A 19,481-nucleotide genomic window follows, 5' to 3' on the forward strand; every position below is an offset into this window, starting at 1 on the left:
GCAAATAACTCGAAAGTGTTGACTTGGCGAAAAAACTCTATAGAACAAAAGTTACTTAAAATTAGTCAGTTTACCCATATCCGGTTTTATTTTGGACATATATTTTTTCACCCACAAGAGGGGGTGAAAGTCACCCCCAGGGCAAAAGCACACATCGGCACATCACTTTTTTTCTTTGACATGTAGCTATGCGTATGCCAAATTTCATGTCAATCCAAGCGGTTCTTTAAAATTTACAGCAAAAACCGTGAAAGAATGTATTATTAAAAAAATCACTTAAATCGCACAGCAGGTTTAGGAAATTCGAGACATCAACAATTACCGATTTTTAAGGAATTAATTTCTTAGGGTTAATTTAATTATCTCTTCGATTAGGTTAATTTCTTAGAGAAGTGTAATTTTTTACTCTTGTAAAACTTGCTTGTGTTTTAGTTGAACCACAGTATAGCATACACTTCTTCGAGTCTCTGTAATTTCCGAATGGACAAGGTCTCTGAGCACATGGCATGGAACAAAACATCAACACAACGGATACAAACGAATACAAAAGTAAAGTTGGCTTTGGTTAGTTTACCGTGTATACCCGACAGGTAATGGTACGGCGCGACGCGCGGAATAAGTGACATTGAAACGATCGTACAAGGTAGAAATTTCTACGAAACAACATAATTATGAAGCAATCAACAAGTTGGTAAACAAGTAATAATCGGACAAGTGATATGAAAATTTTTGAATTAATAATTATATAGGTAAGTCATTATAATTATTCAATTTTACACGAATTTTAGCACCCTGTTTATTAAAAATTAATTGTAAATGATGTTATTAGACCGGAGAAATTAGCAAATAAAAAGTCTTTTTCGTGACACTTTTGATACTTACATTTAACAACTGCTTTTGATAAATTTGGTGATAACAATTTGCAATAAACAAAATATGTAAAAGGTCAAACGTCATTTTTTATTTATAAACAATATATAAACAATCTAATATAGCTGTTTGATTTTAATTACTAAAGGTAAAGACCAATAAATTATATGGAAAAGTGACAAAATCTTACTGAAAAATCCTAGAAAATCCTTCAAAATGAGAGTTTGAAAAGTTATTTTTGGCAATATGTTGCCCAATTATTGCAAAAATAGCTTCAAAATAGATTTTTTGAAAATAATTAATATTTTTTTAGGCCACAAAAAAATTTTAATTTCGCGTGATAATAGGGACAATATCACAAATATTATTTAGCTATAAAAATTTCAAGAAATTTCACTTTAAAGTTATTGCAAAACTGAAATTGTTTATCCCAGAAAGCTTTTCTCTACAACGTTATTATGCGTAAACTATGAGTAGGCGAAGCAATGAAGCACTAAAATCGGCCTTACTTCCGAAAAAAAAAACGTCAAGACGGATCTTAATAATTCTTTTTCAGGGCCTATTTTACCTTTACCACTAGGCCCGTGAGGCACCTGCCTCGGGCCCGTATTTGAATGGGGCCCGGAAAGATCACCAAACAAAACATGTTTATTACAATAACAAAACAAATTTTCAAAATTCTTTCATTTTACGAACAGGCAATAATAAATGATAACCTTAAGAGTTATAATTAAGTGGATAGGCGCAAACTTTCGGCTTCAATGCTCTTTAAATGCATTTATTTTTTCGAATCCTCAAAAAGCAAGTGACACTATTGTGTATTTTGAAAAGTAGATTGAGAAAATTGCTGAACTTCTTTTAGCGCTTGTAGTTTATGGGAACAATGGGTTTCTTAACATTTATTGTAAACATGTGGACGACGACCATGGACATCGTGTCACATTTAATATGCATCTGTAGATGTAATGTAATATTTTAACAATATAATTTTAATAATATAAAACGGGATATTCTAATAAACGATCATTCGTGCGTGGATAGCAGAAACTTTTCGGTACCTCAAATTTCTATTCCTTAAAGCGGGATATTCTAAAAACAGATATTCGAATAAGCGGGTTCGACCGTATTTAAAATTAAAAATCACACTCAATTTTCCTTTCTTTCACCCCTGTAACTTATTAAAATAAACATTATCGAAGATTTCAGTAATCTTTCATTCTGCGTTTAAATTTTTCAAAAATACTTGTTAGTTTTCTCAGGCTTCGAAAAAAACGAATGCATTTAAATAGTATTGAAGCCGAAAGTTTGCGCCTATCCCCTTAAACGATGTTTAATTGTTTAAATGTAAATTTTATTTATTGTTAATAAAAATTTTATTTTCTTGTACAACTATATTTCTATAATAATTAATAACATTTAAAAAAGTTATTATTATTATTATTAAATAATATTTAGGGGCCCGAAAATTGTGTACTGCCTCGGGCCTGATATGAAGTAAAATAGGCTCTGTTCTTTTTGCATTCGATTTGTGAATGCGCCAGGAAACTTTGTGACCCCGAGCCATGATATAATATTTATTGAAAAACTGCATACTAAAAATGAAATGCATTCTTAATAGTCCAGAAAACCAAATATTTTTCCTAGCATCCGCTAGGAAAAATATTCTAATTCAGATTTTTTGCACAATCTTACTCAAAAAGGACTCCTGTTAACAAATTTGCATGTTGCCAGGACCAAAAGGTGGTCAAAAATTTTTTAAACGTTTTTTTTTTGTTTTTTTCCTAAAATTATTTTTTTTTGGATGGAACAAAGTTTTTTTAGGTTTTTTGGATCATTCCAAACAGAAAAGCTCTTTAGTGACTTTTCTCTAAAAATAATAGTTTTTGACATATAAGCGATTAAAAATTGAAAAATTGCGAAATCGGCCATTTTTAACCCTCAAAAACTAGGTGAAAAACTCAAAATTTGAATGTTACCAAGGTAGGTAGATATTCTTTAAACATCGATTGATGAGATTCCGAAGAGATTTTTGCAATACAATATTCAAAACTCCTTTGTTTTTTAATTGCTAATCAAGCGTGCGCGACACTATTTTCCACCGGCAGTATGGTGCAAATGAAAGGAATAAGTTCGTTATTTCGTAAACCGGCGGACTTTAAGGAAAAATCCCGAAACCTATCGATTTTTATTTTAAGTTATGATTTTGTGGCATATATGGTATACTAGTGACGTCATCCATCTGGACGTGATGACGTAATCGATGATTTTTTTAAATGAGAATAGGGGTCGTGTGCTAGCTCATTTGAAAGGTTCTTCAATTCTCTATTCAGTAATATAAACACTTACATAATTATTTATACAGGGCGTCCAAAAAATTTTTATTAAATTAAATTATTTGACAAAAAAAGAAGTAGAAGGACACACTGTATAGATAATTATGTAAATGTTTACATTATTGAATAGAAAATTGAAGAACCCTTCAAATGAGCTACCACACGATCCCTATTCTCATTTAAAAAAATCATCGATTACGTCATCACGCCCAGACGGATGACGTCACTAGTATACCATTTATGCCACAATATCATAACTTAAAAATAAAAATCGACCTGTTTCGGGATTTTTCATCAAAGTCGCCGGTTTACGAAATAACGAATTTATTCCTTTCATTTGCACCATACTGTCGGTGGAAAATAGTGTCGCGCACGCTTGATTAGCAATTAAAAAGCAAAGGAGTTTTGAATATTGTATTGCAAAAAACTCTTCGGGATTTCATCAATTGATGTTTAAAGAATATCTACCTACCTTGGCAATATTCAAATTTTCAGTTTTTCACCTAGTTTTTGAGGGTTAAAAATGGCCCATTTCGCAATTTTTCAATTTTTAATCGCTTATATGTCAAAAACTATCATTTTTAGAGAAAAGTCACTAAAGACCTTTTCTGTTTGGAATGATCCAAAAAACCTAAAACAACTTTTGTTCATGCAAAAAAAATAATTTTAGGAAAAAAACAAAAAAAAAAACGTTTAAAAAATTTTTGACCACCTTTTGGTCCTGGCAACATGCAAATTTGTTAACAATTATCGGCGGAAATGAGTTCAATTTTGTTATTTTGAGGTTTTCGGGGTCGCTGAAAACGAATATGACGTCTCCGGAGTACCTGGTGCCCAGAGTACGTACTGTTTACCTCGTCATTAAAATCCATTAAAAAAATTAGTCAAAAATCATTACTCGGGGGTTTTTAGGGTCACTAACGACGAATATGACATCGGAAGTGATCTACGGAATACCTGGTGCCCAGGGTACCTACTGTTTACCTCGTCTTGGGGAGTTTTCGACAAAAGGGTTATTACAAAATTAGCCAAAAATCATTATTTGGGGGGTTTTTAGGATCCCTAATTTACGAAGAGATACATTACATCGGAAGAGATCTCCGGCATATCTGGGCCTAGATTCCGTGCACTGTAGATATCTACATGTCGCTTTCTATCGATATTTGAATATCAAAATATTTGAATTTTTAGCTTTAATTGAATTATTTTCTAGTTTTGCTAGGTTATACTCTAATTGATAAACTAGAGCAAAACTAGAAAATAATTCAATTCAAACTAAAAATTCATATATTTTGATATTCAAATATCGATAGAAAGCGACATGTAGATATCTACAGTGCACGGAATCTAGGCCCTGGTGCCCAGTGTACCTCATCTTCCGGAGTTTTCGGCAAATTCATTAAAAATTAGTCAAAAATCATTACTCGGGGATTTTTGGGTCGCTGACGACGAATATGACATCGGAAGTGATTTACGGAATACCTGGTACCTACATAACTAAGACGATCCTAAGGGGGGGTTACAACTACTGGAAAGGGGGGGGGGTTAAAACTTCAGTCCATCCCAATGGGGGGTTATAAGCCCCAAAACCCCCCCTGGTTACGCCTATGGGTACCCAGGGTACCTACTGTTTACCTCGTTTTCTGGAGTTTTCGGCAAATTCATTTAAAAATTAGTCAAAATAATTAGTCACGAGATAAACAGTAGGAACGTACCCTGGGCGCCAGGTACCCCGGAGATCACTTCCGATGTCATATTTGTCGTCCACGACCCCAAATATCTATAATAATATCTGGCATTTTTACCGGGGAGATCCTTTCGGATTGTTCCGGCGCCATTTACATCTTTAACCCTGTTTCAAGTAACTAGTGTCGATGTACACTAGCCCAGGGGGACCGACGGCTTAACGTGCTCTCCGAGGCACGGTGGGACGGTTCGTATTATTTTTAGAAATGAAAAATTGTTTGTCTTTGGCAGAGCTTGAACCCACGTGCACTGGCGTATGAGGCCAGCGATTATGAGTAATGATTTTTGACTAATTTTTTTGTGAATTTGCCGAAAACTCCCGAAGACGAGGTAAACAGTAGGTACCCTGGGCACCAGGTATTCCTGAGCTGAGATCGCTTCCGATGTCATATTCGTCGTTAGCGACCCCAAAAACCCCCTGAGTAATGATTTTTGACTAATGTTTTAATAAATTTTTGTCGAAAAGTCCACAAGACGAGGTAAACAGTAGGTACCATGGGCACCAAGTACTCCGTAAATCACTTACGATGTCATATTCATCGTTAGTGACCCTAAAACCCCCCAGTAATGAATTTTGTCTAATTTTTTAATGAAGTTTATTGACGAGGTAAACAGTACGTACCCTGGGCACCAGGTACCCCGGAGATCACTTATGACATCATATTCATTTTCAGCGACCACAAAAACCCCAGAGTAACAAAATTGAACTCATTTCCGCCAATAATTGACGAGTTCTGAATTTTTTTTATTGTCTGTTTGAGATGCACTTTAAGAATGCATTTTTTGTATGCAGTTTTTCAATATTATATCATGGCTCGGGGTCACAAAGTTTCCTGGTGCATTCACGAATCGAATGCAAAAACAATTATTAAGATCCGTCTTGTCGTTTTTTTTTCGGAGGTTCAGTGCTTTAGTGCTTCGATTATAGGTCTACCTATGACCTACATGAATTCTGAAAGCACCAAATTGAACATGAAGACTTATTTTATCAAATTAAATCATTTATCGAATAAAAAAATCATGTCAAATATTATAAAATAGAAAAAAAATGAATAACCATTTTCAATTTCGTTGCAACACGAAACTACAGCCGCATCACTATTCCAGTCCAATCAGAGAGTGCAGCAAGCACCTCTACCGGTTTCGAAACTTATTAGTCTCTCATCAGGAGGCACATATGCTGCTCTCTCTGATTTAACTAGGACAAACCCCGGCGTGCAGTCACGGATTGCAACGAACGAAATGGCAGGGATGCCCTAGCGGCAACTGCTAGCAAAAAACTAAGTTTTCAATCTAATAGTACATAAAACAACATCCAAAAATGTTATTCTACATCCTACCACACTGAAAACAATGGTAACCTTCTCTGGTAACACCTCCGAGGCTTCTACAATTTGCAAGCCATAACGGATGCTGAGACTAAGGAAGATGAGGGAATTTTACAATTTATAATTCACGTCCCATCTGCTCAGCGCAATTATAAATTATAATTATAAATTGTAAAATTCCCTCATCTTCCTTAGTCTCAGCATCCGTTATGACTTGCAAGTTGTAGAAGCCTCGGAGGTGTTACCAGAGAATGTTCCCATCCCATAGGAGATTCTGACCAATAGAAAGCTACAGAAATCTGAATTAAATCGATAATTTTTGATAATCTCCCGTCGTTAAGTATATTACGTCAGATGCCCTTCGTTGCTACGAAAAAATACATTCAGTGACATTAATGACAATTAATGTTTTAAAAATTATAAAAGTGATGACTTTCAATCGTCAAATATTTATAAAAACTGTGTGTTTAATGGTACTAATTTGTACTTACATAAATAAATTGCAATAAAATTTTGGTTTTGAACAGTTTTATTCATGAAATACTCGCAACAAATTGCACTCGACCTCTGAAATTAATATAGAATTTTTGCTCTCGTGACACTTTGACATAATTTCACTCGCCTTCGGCTCGTGAAATTAAAACTGTCAAAGTGTCACTCGGGAAAAATTCAATAATTTCAGAGCTCTTGTGCAATTACTACTGAAAACTTAGTTTTTTGCTAGCAGTTGCCGCTAGGGCATCCCTGCCATTTCGTTCGTTGCAATCCGTGACTGCAAGTCACGCAAACCCCCGAGAAGCAAAATTGAATTCATTTCCGTAAATTACCTATTTCCGAATAACAAATTTATCACTTTTCATGACTTCGAAATGCATTTTGGAAAATGCATTTTTCTCGTTCAATAATGCAATTTTTATTTCGTCGTCATCATTTTTGTTCACAAAGTTTCCTAAGACTCTTACGAATCGAATGCACACAGTGTTCAGATTCATCTAACTGCAAAAATTTGGAAGTTTTCGGGCCTTTTACTTTTACTGCTTCATTTCCTCGCCTTTTATTAATTCCTGTAATAATAAAAAAATTAACAGAAAGGTACCAGCAAATAACGAAGCGGCCACAAAAGAGAGGAAATTCCATACATTTTACTCAACTTAATATCGAGGCTCGGTTCGGAATTTCTTGACGTAAAAAATAAATAACTCAGAATACTTGCGAGCGGCGCCGGCGGCCAAAGCAGGTGCAATACCAACCTGTCGTTTATCCTTCCTTCGTTATTTAGAAATAAAATAAAACCACCATTCATGTCGACATGAGGGTGAAATGTATCGGCTATTGTTTCTTGTAGAATTATATAGCTTTTGTTGTAGATTTATCTTGAAAACTATTTTCAATAGATGTAGTCCAGGGCGCATCTGTTTTGAGATGGACGTTGAGAGGTGACTCAAATTTTTTTTGCAGAAATTGCTTGAAAATAACTCATATAATAATATTTGAGTTATCCTCCCACTTAAAATGGTCCGGAACATTGTCTAAATCATCAAACTGTCAAAATATGAAGGAAAAATTCGTTTTTTTTATTGGTTTTTTGATTATAACTTTAAAAGTATTCATTTTCGAGAAAAGTTGAACTGACATAAAAGTTGCGTGATTAAATTTCCTACAATACAGAATTGGTTAAAAATTTAAAAAATAGTCACCCTTGTTGCAAAATAGCAATAATTGCGAAAAAAACCATACAAAAACAAGTATTCGCATTTTACGTTTTTCAACCATTTACGCTACACTTAGGACCTTCATATTTTACCCAGAAAAACTTTATGATATAGTTAAATCACACTGTAAATTACATTAAGATCGGTTTAATAGATTTTGCAAAATAAATTTTAAAATCCAGCTTTTGCAAAAAAAATAATTTTTTTTTAAATGATACAGGACTGAAAATATAACAGATAGCAAGTTGTAATTTTTTTTGGATATAGAAGTGTACTGTACCTTTCATTTGCAATTTGCAAAATTAAAATCGATTAATTACCACGGCGTCAGTAAATTTTTTAAATAAACATTAATTTCTGGCGCTACGCGCAGGACAGCGGTGTTCGATTCACACATGTTGATTTCCACCAAAATTTCTTCCAATCTTTATCTAATATATTATTTTCTTACTCTATATTTTGATGTATTTTAATATTTTAATTCCACAGAAATCAAACTAATTTTATTATTGTTTGTGAAATATTGTTTAAACAATTGCATGTTTAAAAATAATAAACTTTATTCTCAAGTTAAAATATATGAACAAAGAAAGTTTTTGCTAAAAAAGTGTTATTTCAAAAGATAGAGTATGTGTTTTTATTTTGCAATAAACAAATTTATTTATTTATATCGAAATGTAATAAAAATTAAAATGTATCAATCATTATCCAAGGTTATTGGAATGCCCAATCAGAGCAAACTATCCGCTGTCCTGCGCGTAGCACCAATAATTAATGTTTATTTAAAAAAATTCCTGACGCCGTGGTATTTAATCGATTTTAATTTTGCAAATTGCAAATAAAAGGTACGATACATTTATATACGCAAAAAAAAATTCAACTTGCTATCTCCTTTATTTTCAGTCCTTGTAACATTTTGAAAAAATGATTTTTTTTGGGAAAGCTGGATTACAAAATTTATTTTGCAAAATCTGTTAAACCGATCTTAATAAAATTTACAGTATTGTTTTACTGTATCATAAAGTTTTTCTGGGTGAAATATGAAGGTCCTAAGTGTAGCATAAATGGTTGAAGAACGTAAAATGCGAATACTTGTTTTTGTATGGTTTTTTCGCAATTATTGCTATTTTTCAACAAGGGTGACTATTTTTTAAATTTTCAACCAATTCTATATTGTAGGAAATTTAATTACGCAACTTTTATGTCAGTACAACTTTTCTCGAAAATGAATACTTTTAAAGTTATAATCAAAAAACGAAGAAAAAAATGGAATTTTTCCTTCATTTTTTGACATTTTAAATATTTAAACAATGTTCCGGACATTTTTGAGAGGGAGGATAACTAAAATATTATTATTTGAGTTATTTTCAAGCAATTTCTGCAAAAAAATTTGAGTCACCTCTCAACGTCCAAATGTACTAATATTTTTACAGATGCGCCCTGGTCTAATGTAGGTTTTGTTATAATTTATAATGTTTACTAGTACGAGTATAAAGATTTAATTGTAAAACCTAGTTTTGGGTCACTAAATACTAAAATATTCTTATAATTACTGCGATATTATGTTCACATTTACATAGATATAATATGATATATCTCCGTTGTATCAAATTCACCTACACTTATTTTATTAAATGAAACAAATTGCACAACAAATTCAATGAAGTGAATAAAAGATGGCAGATAGATGATGGCGAAACATGGCACCTTACTAAATCCCTGGAACAACGCCTACTTGCATTGGAAATGGACTTCTGGAGAAGATCGGCTAGAAAATCAAGGCTTGAAAGAATACAATGACCAAATCAGAAATATAATGGGAGTCAAGTCAACCATCATAGACGAAATTCAAAGGAGACAACTGATCTGGTATGACCATGTAGAAAGAATGGACGACGACAGACTGCCAAAACAAATTCTAAAATGGACGCCAAGGGAAAGAAGGAAGAAAGGAAGGCCGAAACAATCATGGCTAGGCAGCATTCAGAAGGCAATGTCGGAAAGAATCTTCATCCTGGCGAATGGAACGACCGACGAAGCTGTAAACTGGGAACCGGAAGGCGAAGAACGCTATAAATAACCGGGATAATAATAAGAGATAGATGATAATGAAAGACGTAAATTACAGAAAAGTTTCGCAGAAAAAGTTTAACAATCGTAATTTTATGAATACATACTTCAGTCAAATTCAAATCCTTCTATTGGAAGGATATTAACATAAACAATAGGATAACAATATTAATAGTCATACCAAGAAGAAAATTCCTTCATTTCTGATTACGTTTACATTACTTTTACATTTCGAATATACTCTATTATGTGTATACTAATTTTTACAGAATGGAACAATTTGCTTGAAAAGTTGAGAATAAGTAGTAGATAGTCCAAGGATCCAAATCTATATCATGCCAAAAGGCGCTTTTACAATGGGGGTGGTTGCCACCCCTTCTCGAGGGTAGAAATTTTTATTATATTTTGACCGCAAGAGTTGGTAAAAACATTCATTATAAGCAAAAAACGTTCTCTACATTTTTTTGATAAAATTAATAGTGTTCGATTTATTCGCTATCGAAAGTGTTAGTTTTACTTATATCGAAAAAATCAATGTTCTTAATCAGTTTTCTGCTAATAACTCAAAAAGTTTTGGTTTTATCAAAACAACTTTACTTAACAAAAATGTACCTTTGAAAAAATAAACAAAACCGTTTTTTATTTTCTTTAAGACCAATAGTAATCGAGCTATACTTTATTATATGTTGGCTCTTCTTCGTCAAATGCTAAATATTGTAGTTTCAGAGTCAAAGGACGGGGAAACTATGCATTTTTCAAGGATAACTTGTTGAAACTAATTTAAAGTATTTAAAAATATGTATCTCCAGAAATAAAAAAAATCTCTAGCTAAAAAAATTAAGTGACTTATAATGAAAAGAATGTCAGTCCCTATTTTTTCAGCAAAAAAGTGATCGTAAACAACCCCCTGATCACCACCCTAATTAAAATTTGTTATTGACCTGATTTGGATTTCTTGATTTGTGTATTCTTAATAGGTGCAGAAGTTTAATCGGCTTAGAATGATTAGTTTAAAAAAAATGGAGTTAAAAACGAATAAGGAGTTTTTGTAGTTTGGTAAAAAAATGCCCTTTTCTTCCGAATAGAAAGATTAGCATCAGAGAAACGAAAAAATATTTAAACATGAAATTGTATCTTATTTAGTTCTCAAGAACTTGGTTTGCCAAAATTATTTTTACGGCAAAATTTGAGTGATCTATTGACAATTAATGTAATATGCAAAAACCACCTTTACCAACCCTTTCAATGCCACCTCTTTTTGTGACTGAGAATTTTAAAAGGATTTAATATTAAAAGCCTTATAGATCTTGTAAAAACTTACAAAATTCTTTTTTAACGAATTTTCTAAGATAAAAAGTAAAAAAGTTACGGTAAAAAGTAAAAAATCATTATATTTTTTGAAAAAAAAAGGGGAAATCCAATTGGAAGCATAATAATGTAAGTTAGCGGTGTTTTTAGTCATTGGACTTATTTATTCTTCTTTATTTATGTATTATTAATAGATTCTAGAAGTTTGACTGGCTTAGAATGATTAGTTTTTAAAAAACTGAAGTTTAAAGCGAATAACGAATGTTTGCAATTTGGTAAAAAGTGCCATTTTCTTCAGAATAGAAAGATTAGCATCAGAGATACGAAAAAATGTTTAAATATGAAATTGTAGGTAATTCAATTCCCAAGAAATTGTTTTGATAAAATTTGTTCTACGACAAAAATTGAGTGAATCGTAAATGAGTATGCCATCGAAAAACATTGATTTTTTAGATATAAAACTAACACTTTCGAGGGCGAATAAACCAAAAACTATTAATTTGATCAAAAAAATGTATAGAACATTTTTTGCTTAGAATGAATGTTTTTATTAACTTTTGCGGTCAAAATAGAATAAAAAATTTCCACCCCCCGAGATGGAGTCGCAACCACCCCCATGGTAAAAGCGCCTGTCGGCATCATATAGATTTTGATCCATGGACTATCCACTACTTATTCTCAAATTTTCAAGCAAATTGATCCATTCTGTAAAAATTACGAGGTGAAAAGCTTTGGTTCCTGGACTATACTCCAAGAAATTAACGCACCACCTTAAAATGGGTCATTTTTGATGTCTAGAATTTCCTAAACCTGTCGCCGGATTTAAGTGATTTTTTAAATATGTTATAGCCTTATTTTTAACAATATCGCTGTAATAATATTGTTGCTGGACAGGTAAATTGCCATTGTATACCTATACCGGGACGCATATTTACAGATGCTAGCGTGTGTAGACACCAGGGAGTTGAAATCAGTGAGGGCCGGTTGTTCGAAAGCTAATCAACAATGATCATTATCAAATATTTAATTACTGTCACCAACTGTCAATGTCAACTTTGTTTGGGTTGCTGAAAACATAATATGAAATTACTTAATCAATTATGTTAATAATTGTTATGTTAATTGATTAACTAATCTCATAATTTTAATCAATTATGTTTTCAGCAACCCAATAAAAGTTGACATTGACAGTTTTGGTGACAGTAATTAAATATTTGATAGTGATCATTGTTGATTAGCGTTCGAACAACCTGCCCTTAGGGTTTGGAGAAACAGTACATTTACAAATACTAACAGATTTGAGTGTTGAAACCAGCTACGTTTTGATTGGCTATACATTGCGTAGATGCTAACGGCTATTGACATTGATTTTATATAATATGTTGCAAATGTCTGGAATAAATTCATTATTTCGAAAGCCAGCGAATTTAAGGAAAAATCTTTTAACAGGTAGATTTTTAATTTTGAATTATGATTTTCTGACATATATCATACTAGTGACGTCATCCATCTGGAAGTGATGACACAATCGAAGATTTTTAAATGAGAATGGGGGTCGTGTGCTAGCTCATTTGAAAGGTTATTCAATTATCTATTCAGTAATATAAACATTTACATAATTATTTATACATGGTGTCCTAGAAAAATTATTTTAATTTTAATTAATTGACACAAACAGAAGCATTTGTGAATTGTACATATCTCCTTAAGGTTGTCACCGTGTTAAAGGCTTTATGGAAATCTACAAAAGCCAAAACGAGTGGTCGATTGTATTCAATAGTCTTTTCTATTACCGTTTTAATGCTCTGTAGGTGATCATTTGTTCCAAATCCGGTACGAAATCCCGCTTGCTCCATTGGCTGGTAGAAATCAAGTTTGTTCTCAAGCCGATTCGTTACTATTCTTGTAAGGAGTTTGTATAAGTAACCAAGAAGGCTTATAGGTCTGTAATTTTCTAATTCATGGGGATCTTTTTCTTTGTACAATAGAATTACTTCAGAATTGTGCCATTTGTCGGGTATATTACTATCTAAAAGGCACATGTTAAAAAGGTTTTATATTTTCTTAAGAAGACAAGTGGCTCCGATTTTGATTGCATCAGTAAGTAACTACACAATCTTCGTCTGGAGATTTGTTATTCTTAGCTTTTCTTAGGGCTAGTAGTTCAGACAAATAAGGAAAAAAAATAGCCTGTTGGTGACACAACCCCCAATTTTTTGAGTAATATGGACATCTATAATAATAACCTATATATTGAATGTCAAATAAACGTCAAATTGAAAGGCAGTTTATTTAGAAGTTCTCCTAAAAATTATTAATTTTTAAGGTTTTTTCTTAACTTTTTGAGTATTACGAGTAGTATAAAGAAGTACTAAACCAGTGATCTGTAAGAAAGTGTGAAATTTAGCGCCTAGAAGTTAAATTTCAGAAAACAAATAATATGGAAGGTATACCACCCGAACCTCCAGATAAAGGTAAATTTTATGTAGAAATGGAAGGAGATGGGATGATGGAATATGAGGAATTAAATAAAAATAACAATAGAGTAAATAATAAGGTAACAAACAAACAAAACCAAACAAGTAGTACTATTGAGGTAAGTAACAAATTTAGTTGCAATAACGATGAAAATTTGACAAATTTAAATCAAACAGATAAGTCAGGTAAGCAAAATTTAAATAAAGTAATAAATTTAAGATTAAAACATAGATATCAATTTGGAGATAATGCACCTTATATAGTACACATAGAAAATAAAAACGGTAACATTGGTCGATTACACAGGATCGGCACGGCCCGTTTGATTTTAAGTGCAGTTCCTGAAATTGAAAATAATATCACACAAATTACAGTAGTTGGTAGAAATAAAATCAAGGTAGAACTAAATAATTTTGCTAGTGCTAATAAATTAATTGATTCTCAAATTCTTAAAAGCAAAGAGTATGAGGCATATATTCCAACGTTTTTTACTCAAAAGAAAGGTGTTATAAAATTGGTAGATAAAGAGATAGAAGATAATGATTTATTATCATTAATTAAACCTAGATTTGGAATTAAATTCGAAGTATTACATGTAAAAAGAATTATGCGGAAAGTGATTCAAGATAATGGTAATACTAATTATGTAAAAACAGGAACCGTAATTGTCACTTTTAAAGGTCAGTCTATACCAAAAAATGTAATAATAGAAAAAATGATATACGAGGTGGAAAATTATACACCCAGAATAATCCAATGTTTAAAGTGTTTGAGATTTGGGCATATAAGTGCCCAATGTAGAGGAAAAGATAGGTGTGAAAGATGTGGCGAAGAACACAACAAATCTAATTGTTCCAATCCGAATAATTTACTTTGTGTATTGTGCAAAGGAAAACACAGCGCTACTGACAAGGGAGCAGATTGTACAGAAAGACAAAAACAGGAATATATTAAAAAAATTATGAATAATGAAAATATAACATATTATGAAGCTAATAATAAATATAAAAAATGTTATTCAACAGTAAGTAAAGACCAAGAAAATACTTCAAATAAATATACAATATCTAAACGAAAAAGATCAAGTAGTATTGATTCTAGTAGTGTAGATAAAGAAACAATGGAAGCACGCAGAAAAATTTTGCAAACACCAAGAATACAAAGTCAGCCTTGTTATAATTTTAATAATCCCATTTATTCTAACACAACACAAACACAAAACGATAATCAAAATAATATAGGAGAAATAATAGTAAACTTTATTTCAGCAACATTAAATCAAATTAATCACAATTTAGATAAAAAAACGTTGGAATTATTAAAAAACAATATTTCACAATTATTATTACCTCGTGATGGCTAACGTTTCATTTCTTCAATGGAATGCGAGATCAGTTAAAACAAATAAGGGTTATTTAGAAAAATTCTTGTATGATAATAAAATAGATATAGGATTAATATCAGAAACTTGGTTAAAAAAAAGTAATTTTATTAACTTTACTGGTTATAATGTCTTTAGGAATGATAGAGATGATGGATATGGTGGAGTAGCCATCCTTTTGAAAAAATTAATAAAATTTTACAACAGTCCTACTTTTCACCAAATTAATGACATAATGTGCAATAGCATATCAATTAAAATTCAATCCGGAAAAAAGTTAAACATTTATTCAATATACGTAAAACCAAATCTTAAAATCACTCTAAATGAATGGAAAAAGTTTTTTAATAGTCTAGAGAAGCCTTTTATAATTGGTGGTGATTTTAATAGCCACAATTATGTTTGGGGTTGTAGTACTGTAGATACTATAGGAAAAAATCTGTTAGAAGCTATTGAGGACTGTAATCTTGTAATTTTAAATAATGGTAAAGAAACTTTGATGCGTAGACCGAATAGCAATAATAAATCTGCAATAGATCTTACAATATGCTCAGCAAATATTAGTCATTTTTTCGATTGGGATGTTGTGGACGAGACATTAGGATCAAATCATTTTGCTATTATGATTAAGTCAAATATTAATGTTAATAAAGCGGAATGTGTAAATACAAAATTCCAATGGAACATAAATAAAGCGGATTGGTCTCTTTTCTCTTCTATCACTGATAATTTCATGGAAATAGATAATAATTTAAATTACCAACAATTTTTAAATAAATTAAACGAATATTGTAAGATATGTATACCAGAGAAGAGAACAGGGACTAATCCACGATTTAGAAAAACTTGGTGGAATGACAATTGTAAAAAGGTAATAGAAGAACAAAAACTAGCTTTACGCAAGTTTAAACTACAGTCTAATATACAAAATTATATAAATTATAATAAATGTGTAGCGAAAACCAAAAAAGTTGTATTAGAGAGTAAGCGTAATGCATGGAGAAATTTTTGTAAAACTTTAAACAAAAATACACCAATTAAAGATATGTGGAATCAAGCCAAACGATTACAAAACATTTTTAAACCACAAGTAAATCCAGTGACTGAAGGAGAATGGGTTGAGGAGTTTTTAAGAAAATTATGTCCAAATAATATATTTTCAAAAATTAATGTAATGGAAAGAAAAAACTCTATGCATCCACTTTCAATTCCATTTAGTTTCTGTGAATTAGAAATAAGCCTTAAGAATAAGAAAAATACTTCTCCAGGTATAGATAATGTACATTATATTATGTTGGCCAATTTACATCAAAAAGGGAAAGAAACACTATTAAATTTTTTTAATCAAATATGGTTATCAGAAGATATTCCAGATAACTGGAGAGAGTACCGGGTGATTCCTATTCTCAAAACAAATCGGAATCCTGATTCAGCAGAATCTTATAGAGGTATTTCATTGAGCTCCTGCATAACAAAAACATTGGAAAGAATGATAAAACTTAGGCTCGAAAGTTGGCTAGAAAAAAACAATAAATTATCACAAACACAATTTGGATTTCGAAAAAATCATTCTACTGTGGAAGCTGTGAGTCATTTGGTAACAGATATAAATTTAGCGTTTACGAAAAATTCTTCAGTAATCGCTCTTTTATTAGATGTTGAAGCAGCATACGACAACGTTAATTTAAATATACTATATAACAAAATGATACAAATAGGTCTGCCAGAATGCTTCTGTCAAAAAATAATAAAATTGTATGACTGTAGAAAAATTTATATATCGGTAAATAATAACACATTTGGTCCAAGAGTAGCGATGGGTGGTTTACCTCAAGGAGGAATATTAAGCCCTTTGTTATATTTAATTTACACTTCTGATATAGAAAAAAATTTAAACTCAACAAAAATTTTACAATTTGCAGATGATATAGTTATTTATCAAGAAAACATTAAAATAGAAAATGCAGTCAAATCCATTGAAGAAGGAGACAAACATATTAAAATATGGAGTGAATTACATGGACTAAATATATCTGATTCCAAAACCAAATTATGTATTTTTACAAGAAAACGAAAAGAAATACCCAATCACATCTTAATAAACAATATATCCTATCCTGTACAAAGTTATGTTAAATATTTGGGTATTACTCTGGATAGACAGCTTCTCTGGAAAGAACATATAGACAATATAGTTAAAAAAACAGAAAAAGGAATAAACCTTCTTCGATTCGTATCACACTTACGTTGGGGAGCAGATCCAAATATTTCTTTGTTGTTATTTAAAAATAATATAAGAGCTATATTCGACTACGGATCAATATTATACAGTGACGCATCACAGTGTCATTTAAATAAAATAGACAAAATCATTAATAAATCCCTTAGATTGTGTATAGGAGCCCTAAGAAGTACACCGATAAATAATCTACAAGTTGAATGCTGTGAAATGCCGATGGATATAAGACGAAAAAAACTTGGCATCAACCTTTTAGTTAGATTGTATGAAAAAAAGGCAAGTTTAATTTCCAAAATACATCAACTGTTTTTAGCAGACTTGACAGAAAAATATTGGATAAAAAAGAAAACTCTAAATATGGTAGATTTATATTCAAAAATGACAATATATGATAAACAACTTTATAAATATGACATAAACCCAAATTATAATATTGACTTTAATAGTATGGAACAAGTTCAGGTATACTTTTTAAGGGACTATAGCAAGTTGCCTATATCTTTAAGAAAATTAGTGTTTATCTCCGACAGTTCACAAATGTTCAAAGATTATTGTATGCTATATACAGATGCATCAAAAAATATTGAAGGTGTGGGATGTGCCTATTGGGATAGCAGTAATAAAATTAGTAAAATGTTTAAACTAAATTCTATTATGAGTATATACACAGCTGAATTAATAGCGATAATGGAAGCACTAAAATATTTATCTAATATAAATCATTCAAAGTTTATAATTTTTAGTGACAGTAAAAGTTCTCTTAGTAAAATTAGTGCTATAAATCCTAAATCAAAAGTGAACTACATTGAATTATATATCATAAATAAAATTAAAGAACTTCAGCAACAAGGAAAGTCTGTTAAGTTGGCATGGGTTAAAAGCCACTGTGGAATAACTGGAAATGAAATGGTAGATGAATTGGCTAAAAACGCGGTGACACAAGGAGTATTAACCCATTATCTTTGTACGCCAAAAGATATTGAATCAAATTTATTCAAAGAGATTAAGAAAGAATGGAAAGAAAGGTATATTGATGAAAACGTAAATACAGGAAACCACTACAGATCAATCAGAAACTATATAACGGATAAACCTTGGTTTTCTAAAATGGAGTCGACAAAAGATATGATAAGAACCATATGCAGAATGAGATTTGACCACTGTCTTACTCCATCATATTTATTTAAAATTAATATAGCTGATAGTCCACAATGTATTTGTGGACAGTTGGGCAATCTACAACACAAAATTTTGACCTGTTCTCTTATCTCTAATAAAGTTAATATGTTTTTAAATTCACTGTATTCTTTGACTGATGTCCACCATCCCATTAATTTAAATTATTTATTAACATTAGAAAATAATGAGTTGGTATACCGACTATTGTATAAACATATTTTAGATATTAAGCTTAAATTGTAATTGTAAAATATAGAGTAAGTATTTCTTGTAAATTGTTATATGTTAAAAGAAAAAGAAAAGAAAAGAAAAGAAAAAAAAAAAGAAAAGAAATATAAAAAAATAATAATAAAATAAAAATAAAAAATAAAAAATAAAAAAAAAATAAAAAAAAAATAAAAAAATAAAAAAAAAATAATTAAAAAAAAAAAAAGAAAGAAAAAATATAAAAAAGATATATAAAAAAAAATAGAAAAAAAAATATAATAATTAAAAAAAATATAAAAAAAAATATGTAGATAAAAATGAACGACGAACTTGGACAGTCCATAGTAAAATAGCTTTCGAATGAAGTAGAGGGCTAAAGAAGAATGTTGCAGTTTTTGCTGTGGAACTCTGAGAACATCATTTGGAAAAAAATTAATAAAAATATATATATAAAAAAATTATTAAAAAAAAATACAAAAATAATTATTTATTAGTAGAATTGTTTGTTATATTAGTATTAGTTTTAGGATAAGATACGAAAAAATGACTAATAAAATAAAAAATAGTAAAATTGGCGAATGGATTTAGTGTCCGCAGTCATATAAACCCAAACAAACAACAACAACCTAT

At 30.9% G+C, this 19,481-nt stretch overlaps 1 protein-coding gene across 1 annotated transcript in view; it reads left to right on the forward strand.

Annotated features, from left to right (window-relative positions):
- Positions 1 to 386: 386 nt before the first annotated feature.
- LOC126889295 (uncharacterized) overlaps positions 387 to 19,481 on the forward strand; it is a 73,162-nt gene continuing 54,067 nt past the window's right edge. Inside the window, exon 1 of the mRNA XM_050657426.1 lies at positions 387 to 749. The gene's annotated coding sequence lies outside the window, so the exon portion shown is untranslated. The remainder of the gene's footprint in view (positions 750 to 19,481) is intronic.

The sequence above is a fragment of the Diabrotica virgifera genome, chromosome 8, assembly GCF_917563875.1.
Source record: "Diabrotica virgifera virgifera chromosome 8, PGI_DIABVI_V3a".
Classification (NCBI taxonomy): domain Eukaryota; kingdom Metazoa; phylum Arthropoda; class Insecta; order Coleoptera; family Chrysomelidae; genus Diabrotica; species Diabrotica virgifera.